At 42.6% G+C, this 8,573-nt stretch overlaps 1 protein-coding gene across 1 annotated transcript in view; it reads right to left on the reverse strand.

Moving 5' to 3' along the window:
* CCNB3 (cyclin B3) overlaps positions 1–7,685 on the reverse strand; it is a 29,603-nt gene extending 21,918 nt beyond the window's left edge. The window contains exon 1 of the mRNA XM_085630714.1: positions 7,548–7,685. The gene's annotated coding sequence lies outside the window, so the exon portion shown is untranslated. The remainder of the gene's footprint in view (positions 1–7,547) is intronic.
* Between the last annotated feature and the right edge of the window lie 888 nt (positions 7,686–8,573).

The raw sequence follows: 8,573 nt of genomic DNA on the forward strand, positions 1-8,573 counted from the left end.
AAGGCGGGCGCATTTGCTCCGCCCATGGCCTATTGGTGTCTATTACGCGCTTGGTGCGCGTAATAGACACCAATAGGCCACGTGGTTTCAATTATCGTGCCCAGACACGGGCGCAATAATTGAAAGCACATGGCTCGCAGTGGCGCGTGTGCACGCACCATTCACGGGCTTCTTTTTTTGGATCCATTTCACACGGAAGCAACAAAAGCCAAAAGGCTGGGAGTAAACACCAAAGCTATTTTCTTTGCCAGTGCATGGTTTCATGCGTTTGGGCTGCACTGAACTGGCCCTTTAAACCTACCGCCTAGGTCATCTGGTTTTTTTGTGTGGGGGCCCAGGGGGGCAGTTATTTTAAGCAGTGACTGACGGCTGAACCTGTTGTCGGACTGTGCCAAGCCGCCCACGCTCCAGCACTTGCTGTGCTGTCTGTTTGTTGGGTGCGTGACCTCTTACTCGTGACTCGCAGATTCAACTGGGATTTTACTTCTATTAAGGGTTTCACGAGCCCTGGATTCATCATGGTCCACCCTCTGTTATCTTTTGCTTATTTCTATTCTCAGAAAAGCAGATTAGTTTTGATATTTTAATGTGGCCATTTATTGCACCGATTTCGGTGACTATCGTAAACTACCACATTGCCTACTCTTTATGATGCATGGCCATGCACACGTACAACATATTCAGACGAGCCAAAACGCAGTAATTTCACAGTAAAGGATGTGTGAAGTGAGCAGGCACACTCACAAATACACTGCCAAATTTATGTAGCGCTTCCCAGTCATGTGCCCTCGCTTAGCATTGGTTTTGAATTCTAACATACTTGAAGGTATCTCTATTGGGAAATTTGTAAAGATTTCACTATCAGCTGGCCTACATTACTTTGTACCCAAGGTTTCTGTGTCATACACCAATCAGTCTATCATATGTTTACCAAGCATTAACTGAGTCACATATAAACTGGAATGCATGATTTTTAATAATATCATAAAATAAGAGGACTAGGACTGTCTAAGCATATGTATATATGGATGTGCATAGCAGGTTAATTATGAGAATACATGTGGCTATACATTTACATATGCAGATATGATGCAAAGTAACCTGGCACTAAGCTTTCTTTTGCACCGGGTGTCCTTGCTGAGAGACGAATTTCTCTTATCTATACTGCTTATGCTTATTTGGTTCGATTAGAGTGTTTGCGATTTCGACCATTTAAATATGGCGACCAAACTTTTTACGGACTAACCACCACCTGTTTCTATTCCCATGCACCTTTACTAGATTTATACGTCGGCGTCTTGGGGTTGCTTGTCGTTTACTCCAGGACCACGCGCGACTAGACTGCCCACTTTTGCAAGTAATTCCTGTGGTCAGGGACTATGTGGACCGTGTTTGTTTGAGTTAGGGCCTAGATTGTGTACACGGAAGTTTAGTGAGAGAAGATATCTGACTCTACATTGCAGGCAACGCGTTAGACTTTGTTTCTCGAGTCTTTGTTTTTACTTGTTTGGCATTTTTTATTTTGACTTTGCCAATCTATGCTGCATTTCAGGTTTTTAATTTGTGTAGATAAAGGAAAGAAATCAATGATTTTCTATTGTAGTTTTGAAAGTGGGCACATTACCACTGTACCAAATACTTAGGAACACTTTAATTCTTCACATGTGGCAGTGCTACGTATGTTTAGCTATATTACATAGACTCACTGTCCATATATTTTATTGTTACAAGCCGACATAACAGCTTACTTGCGGATATTGATATTTGGGATAATTGGCGGCACCCGTGTGTTTGTGTATATATATTTACTAAGTAAGGGTGCCTAAGTCGTACAGTTTTGAGTATAGCTTGTCTGTATACAAGGTTCCATGATATTTGCGCCTGTTTGTTCTTGTTTAAATCTGTTTCAGCAATAATGGGCTGCCGATGCAGGTGCATTTGCACCACGGTTGTACAGACCTGTGGCTTTGCAGTTTTATGGATGTGGGCTTTTCAATCACAACTCTTGTGCAAGATATAGAATTTTTGACTATCATATCCCCGCCCCATCATGGTTTCTAGAGGGGACTTGAATGCCTTTATAATGGGTATATGCATACCAGATACTGCGAGTCGTACGTGACAGTGATCCTACTAAGTGTTACACCGTTAATGAAGGTGGTACACGTTTCATATGGACAGAGAACTCTTAATTCCACAATGGTCAATTTTCGTGTTTAAGTAAGAAACAGTGTATCTTACTGATTCTTGCATGGCACTATTAGTTGGCCAATATACTAGTTGGCACTGGAGATCAATTGCTTTATTGGTTAGTGGGTCGATCTTTCTGTGTGCATTGCCTCGGTTTCTGTTTGCACTTCGGATGTATATAGTGATATAACGGTAATGATGGAATCCTCCTCCATCCCTCATTTAATCTTGTTTTTAGCACTCATCGAATTCACATTTGCCCCACCAGAGAAGGGCGACCACAGTTTGTTTGGTTGGTTTCTCATTATCTGGTTTAGGGCACCTTGTAAATAAGGATCTTTGCACCTTTATCACATTTGGGTGTAGGTTTTATCTTGGCTCTCTCCTCTTATAATTTTGTTGTAACCTAATTTTTCTTCACATGCACCTTTCTGATTTATTCTTGGTGCTAGCATTTAGTGCTTTCTGGCTTTGGTATTTTATGGTTACAAGTACATTGGATGTACTGTCACCAGTACACATACTGCGTACCTATACATTGTTTGTACATATGGATTTTGTGATGTGATAGATACATTTTAATTGGATATTCATTGTCACTTGCAGCCTTGAGAAAGTCCTTTCGGACGAAACACGTGTCGGCTGCCTGTTTCGGATGTTATGAGAATCACACCTTTGGAATAAAGGATACATAAAGAAAGATCAAAATTGCAATATGGGGTTCTTATCTACTGGAGTGGCTAATAGCCAGCTTCACTATACTGGACTTCTTTTTGTGCAACTTACACACACTGGCAGTCCTCCACTCACAGTAGTGCACTCAGATATGTTTAGTATGGCCAGTAGAGAGAATAGCCACAGATCAGTAGCTGCTCCTGGAGGGAGTGCTGCGGGGCGGTGAGGCAGGTGGGAGAGGGGCAGGGTAGTTAACTCTAGCACATGGCAGAACAGAGGTAAGTACATAAATAAATAAAACAAATTACATTGCGCACGCTGCATCGCCATTTGGCGTTGCAGCGTGCGCAATGTAATTCGTTTTATTTAATTATGTACTTACCTCCGTTCGGCCATATGCCAGAGTTTACTACCCGCGACCCTTCCTCCTCCTCACCGCACTCCCTCCAGGAGCCGCTACTGCCACAGACACTGAACAATGACTCCCAAGGCAAAGCAGATGGCCTCACTCCTCACCTGCCAACCACCAAAAGAAGTGGCAGCCAGTGTTACACAATAACACCATTCTGAATCTTGACCAGGAGCAACTTTTTTGACACCATCTGGCAAGTAAGATGTGTATGTATGAAAACTATTAACAAATTTTATTGCACTAAGACAATAACCCACCTTCCCATTAGGCATTTAATCAGTTAAGTTTATTTGCTTGAAATTGAATGGGAAGTATTGACAAAGTGCACGCAGATAAAACAGAAGAGTCAATTATTAATGGAAGTCTGACCTTTGGCTTGATACACATTGGTCAGTAGAAATTGGCAATCTCTGGTGTAAAAATTGATAGTGCTCTATCAATGGCCACTTAGATGCCCTCTCAAGCTTCCTTTGTGGGTTTTTTTTCACCGTAAAATCCTGAAGAAACTGATTCCATTTGTGACAGGATGGAAAAAAGGACCACTGTCACCACGATAATTGAATCTAGAATGGACCGCACCAACTTGTTTCCTTGTCTACCATCCACTCTTAAAGAACCTTCAAGAGGTCCAAAATTGGGCAGCGTAGGTGATCTTGAACTCCCAGATTCGCACATGCTTGTCTGCTACCTCAAATCTTCCACTGGCTTCACAGCAACCAGAATATTCAGCTTGAACTCCAGGGAATAGCTCCTTCTTTCATCCAACTCTTAGATAAATCACCGATCGCACATTATGATCCTCCACTGGTAAACTGGTGGCTGTTCCTAATGTTTTTTTAAAGCCAGAGTCAGAGTGGCAGCCTCTCTTTGTTCTAGCCCAGTGGCTCTAGAATCTGAATGGAATCAGAGTTGAAGCCAACTTAATGTATTTCAGTTTTATGCAAAAAACGTGGCTTTTTCACTAAGCTTTAATTTTCTAATCTTTAGTTTTACTGCCAAGAAACTGTTTGGTGAATGTGCGCTCTAGAAATGTTAGTAAAGCAGATGAAAGAGCTTCACTCTGAACTATTGGCCTCAGTAGTGCAGAACAATAAAGGTGTCTCAGTCAAATGGCCACACATTCAACAGGGCGCGTTACAACCAATTTAAACACAAGGCATAAATGTAGACATTTAACAAATTATTCAGAAAAAAAAACACCCAATCCAATAAAGTATATGAAGAAAAGGAACTTGCACATCAGGTTATTAATCGCAACAAGTTCAGGTGAGTTAATATTCCACTGCGTTCACCAAAAACTGAGATCTACATTAAACATTAGAGTGGTGCTTTTTCAAAATTGCCTAATTTTTGCTTTGCTTAGCACAAACGGATTACAACGGATTGCCGAAAGCATCAAATCATAATCAGTAATACCAATGGTTGGCCAAATCATTCATTAGCGGTTTAATGTAGGTCGTCTTTGGAAAGCCTCCTCACAGACGCAGTGGAAGCATGACATCATTGAAGAACTACCATTGCAGCCTGGGCTTTTCTTTAATTGGAAAGTTCCAGCTAGCCAAACTATTAAACATGATTGAGCTCACTGAATCAATTTCTTTAAGTATGTTCTTAAAGTTATTCTTACAAGACTATCCTTGTGTGTTTCACACAAGCAATACATGAATACATCCTCCGGTCAGTGAGTGAACCATCAGGTAGCTAAAATCGAATTTGCTCTAGCGAGAATACAGATCAGCATCTGAAAGGGCAGTTGTTGACAGATGCATGCCCAACAGCCTCTGATGAGCAGCCCTATGGACTTTCCACCGGGCACAATTCCTGCCTTATAGAAACCAGCCAAGATGCTGAAAGCACAATCCTCAACAGTGAGTGGGCGTGGTCACTACCAGGTGGATGTGAAGTAGGCTTCCAGTGCAGTGGCTCAGAGCAGTCATTTTCCCTCAACCAAATGGTCGTCTGTGCTGGATATGCTGCTCCTCATTTTTGGGTCTGGCTTAACAACTCTGCAGTCTACAAGACCTATTGCTACAAATTCTTTAAAATACGCAGTGCATTTTGGCCATGTGAGCATTTCTCTCACCTCCTGCTATTGGATGTTTGATGTAGCATTCCGCCTACTTGAAAGAGCATGAGAAACTACTTAAAGTGTGGAAATTATGATGAATGGTCACACTGGTTATCACGTTAAATTTTGTATCTCATGCATGCCTTCGTTATAGAAAACAAACCTATTTCTGCTACTTCATTGGGAAAGCCAATAAAGCTTAGTTTAATGTGCTAAACAAGCAAAATGTGTGCATGCAACACTCAAACAGCATTTGAGAATGCCTGCCTTTGCATGCTATGGGCTTTGCCAACACCTGTGAGTTCTATCCTTACACTTAAGGCCACGGATATGACTTAAACATATTTATAAATAGCTCCTAAATATGAAAACATCCGGTGAGTCAGGTGTAAGTGGAATGCAGATATGGTTGTGAAAGTGCCGTTTTTGCCCCACAACCTGTGCGCCCATATCTACCGGGAGGAACGACGTGGTGAAAAGATCTGACTCATTTCCCCATGTATAATGCAATACAAGCCATAGTTAATGTGTTTTAAAGAAAATGTGCGAGGCAAATTATGGTTCACCGATACAGAATGGGTGTCTGCACTACCTTTTTTGAAAGGTGCACTCTTTGCATGTTGACCCAGTTTGTAGACATCACACTTGCTAAAGAACTGCATCACGCACAAGGCGAGTTTAATCTACACTTTGATAAAGCCATTGCTTTCCAACGTCAGTCATAACATCTCGGTAAAGCAAAAAAATCCACATCCTGGAAGTCATTTCGCAGCCATTTAAAAGGTCACCGGCCTGGACAATCTCCAAGAAGCAGTCAATTTGCATTAAGCCATAACTGCAGTATGCAGAGGAACAGCTCCTACACCTGGCGAAACTCGGGTTTCCCTACCACAAAACCAGTGAGCGGGGTCTGCAGTACCACTAACAATGACAGCTTTCTGAAGCGAGCAGCCCCGCCCAGTGCAGCGCCCTCTAGCGGGGAGCAGCCTCAACATGTGAGAATGGGTCAATAATAGTTAAATCAATTCTAAATAAATGCAAATACTTAGTCCCGTTTTGAAATCCAGACCAGTGTTCCAGACAGTTAGTTCTCTGTAGCATCGGGCAGAGACAGGGAAGGAGCAAATCGGTGTACTTAGGATAGCATGCCTGTCCAGCTTTGAAATTTCCATTGACAGGTTAAATATATTGGAGGGATCTGTGCCTACCTACCTTGTAGGACCAGCACTTTATTTTGGTAATTGGGAAAGCAGGGCATGGATGCAAAAACCATCGTGGCATGTAATGTTAAGCAACCATTACATGCATGCTATTCAACAGCGCAAATACCCATGGCACTGCTATGGGACAGCACAAATGTTTATGCTAACGCCGATGTCTAAAGCGCTGTATTGCCATCAGGGGCCTGCACGAGCACATTCACAGTTGTGTCACATGACTCACAGTGAAAATAAACTTATTATTCCGCTTACTCCACGAGGCTGCCCATCACCTAACGCCAAACCCTGGTCCAAATCGCACACGGTAGCGCAGAGTCGCCATAGTTTCCATCTTTAATTCCCTGATAATTTTAAACGGAGACTCCTACCTGGTATAGTCTCTAAAACAGCAACTTTTGACCTCAGACCACAAACACCTATCGTGAACTCATCTAGCTCCTGGAGAACTGTGGCAGAGTGCCAACAGGACCATCGTAAGCACGTCCATTTTAACAAAACGAAACCCACATCAGAGCCCCTCAGAAACTGCAACCGGGGGGAGGAAGCTCAGACAAGAACACTCATTTTGGGGAGCGAGCTACACACGCACACCAGTTTAAAAACACGGTAGGGCTGCCCAACAACGCCAATGTGTCACAGCACAAAACAAAAAATACTTTTCATAAAGTTCGATACACAATTAATGGAGTATCCTTTTACGTTCTATGGACGACTTCCAGGTATTACAAACAAACACGCAACAGCTCTCAACCCACTTAGACAGCTTGCTTGGCATGGTGGCATACACATATACTCTCCCTACTCATTATGCTACTCGAGCCTAACGACCACCCACTAATGGATGTCTCTGCGCGCACTGTAAGTGTGCAAAATCCGTACTTAGCTTTGTTCACAACAGACCACCATATACCCACTCTGCTTCGTTCCACTATGATCGTGCTGTGCTTCAGAAAGGTCCACTAAATACGGGAATATTCCTTACCTTCTTACACAGACCACCGGAGCAGCTCTAATGTATCCCTAAGATCTCTTTGCACGCCGTACTTTTTGTCTCCAATGCTGGTCCACACACTGCACAGGTCCTGTGTTGTGCCTTCGCATAGAATTATTTGAAAACTGCGGTAGACTTCCACCGGACACCGATTGGTCATCTTCTAACCAATCACAATGCCAGCAAGAATGCGGTTGCTAAGGGGCGGGGACGAATTTGGAATCTTTGAAAAATCCGCACCCGCGAAAACCAATTAGAGCCACAAGATTTTGCAGAAAGGCGGCGCCCTCAGGAGGCGACGCAGTAGTCAACCACGCCCAGCCTCAGAGGGTCAGCTTGGTTTAAATGCCCTTGGTTAATGTTTAAGAAAGATATAGAAAGAGGACAGCCCTGTAAAGCCATGGTGTGTTCGTGGCAGCCATCTTACAAGAAACGTTTTATTGCGCAAGCGCATTACCAATAATAATACTACTATTAATACAAATATAACTTGAATAATACAAAAATATATATTCTGTTATGGGAGTTCTTTTCTTATATTCAACAAAAATATGCATTTTCTAGGGTTTTCACCAAATGAAAATGATGTATACAAGTATTTCAGTAGTCCTACTCCTACTTGAATAGGAGGTATTCGAGCGGGGATACATTAATTTCAAAATTACGTTTACCTTGTTCATTCCAAAGGACGGTCTTTTTGTTTGCAGAATATGCTACTGTTCCAATATGCCTCTTCATCGACAACGGCAAATGAGGCGTTGGCTATGAATACTTGTGTGGGCAGAATTTCCGAAGCACCAGAGGAGGGTGTAGTTTGAGTCAGCTGGATGCGCACGGTTGGCTAGGGTGGGCAAATTACTTAGGTGGATTTGAGGGGACATGTAAGTGATGGACCAATGCCTCTTCCCCGTCTGCTTTAAACTAGCTCCATATTTTCTATGCCTAGAACACCCGATTAGCTAACAGTGAGTTTGAAAGCACTTTTCGATCGCAGTGCATTCTTCTGGATGTCTTATT

The sequence above is a fragment of the Triturus cristatus genome, chromosome 10 (assembly GCF_964204655.1).
Source record: "Triturus cristatus chromosome 10, aTriCri1.1, whole genome shotgun sequence".
NCBI classification, from domain to species: domain Eukaryota; kingdom Metazoa; phylum Chordata; class Amphibia; order Caudata; family Salamandridae; genus Triturus; species Triturus cristatus.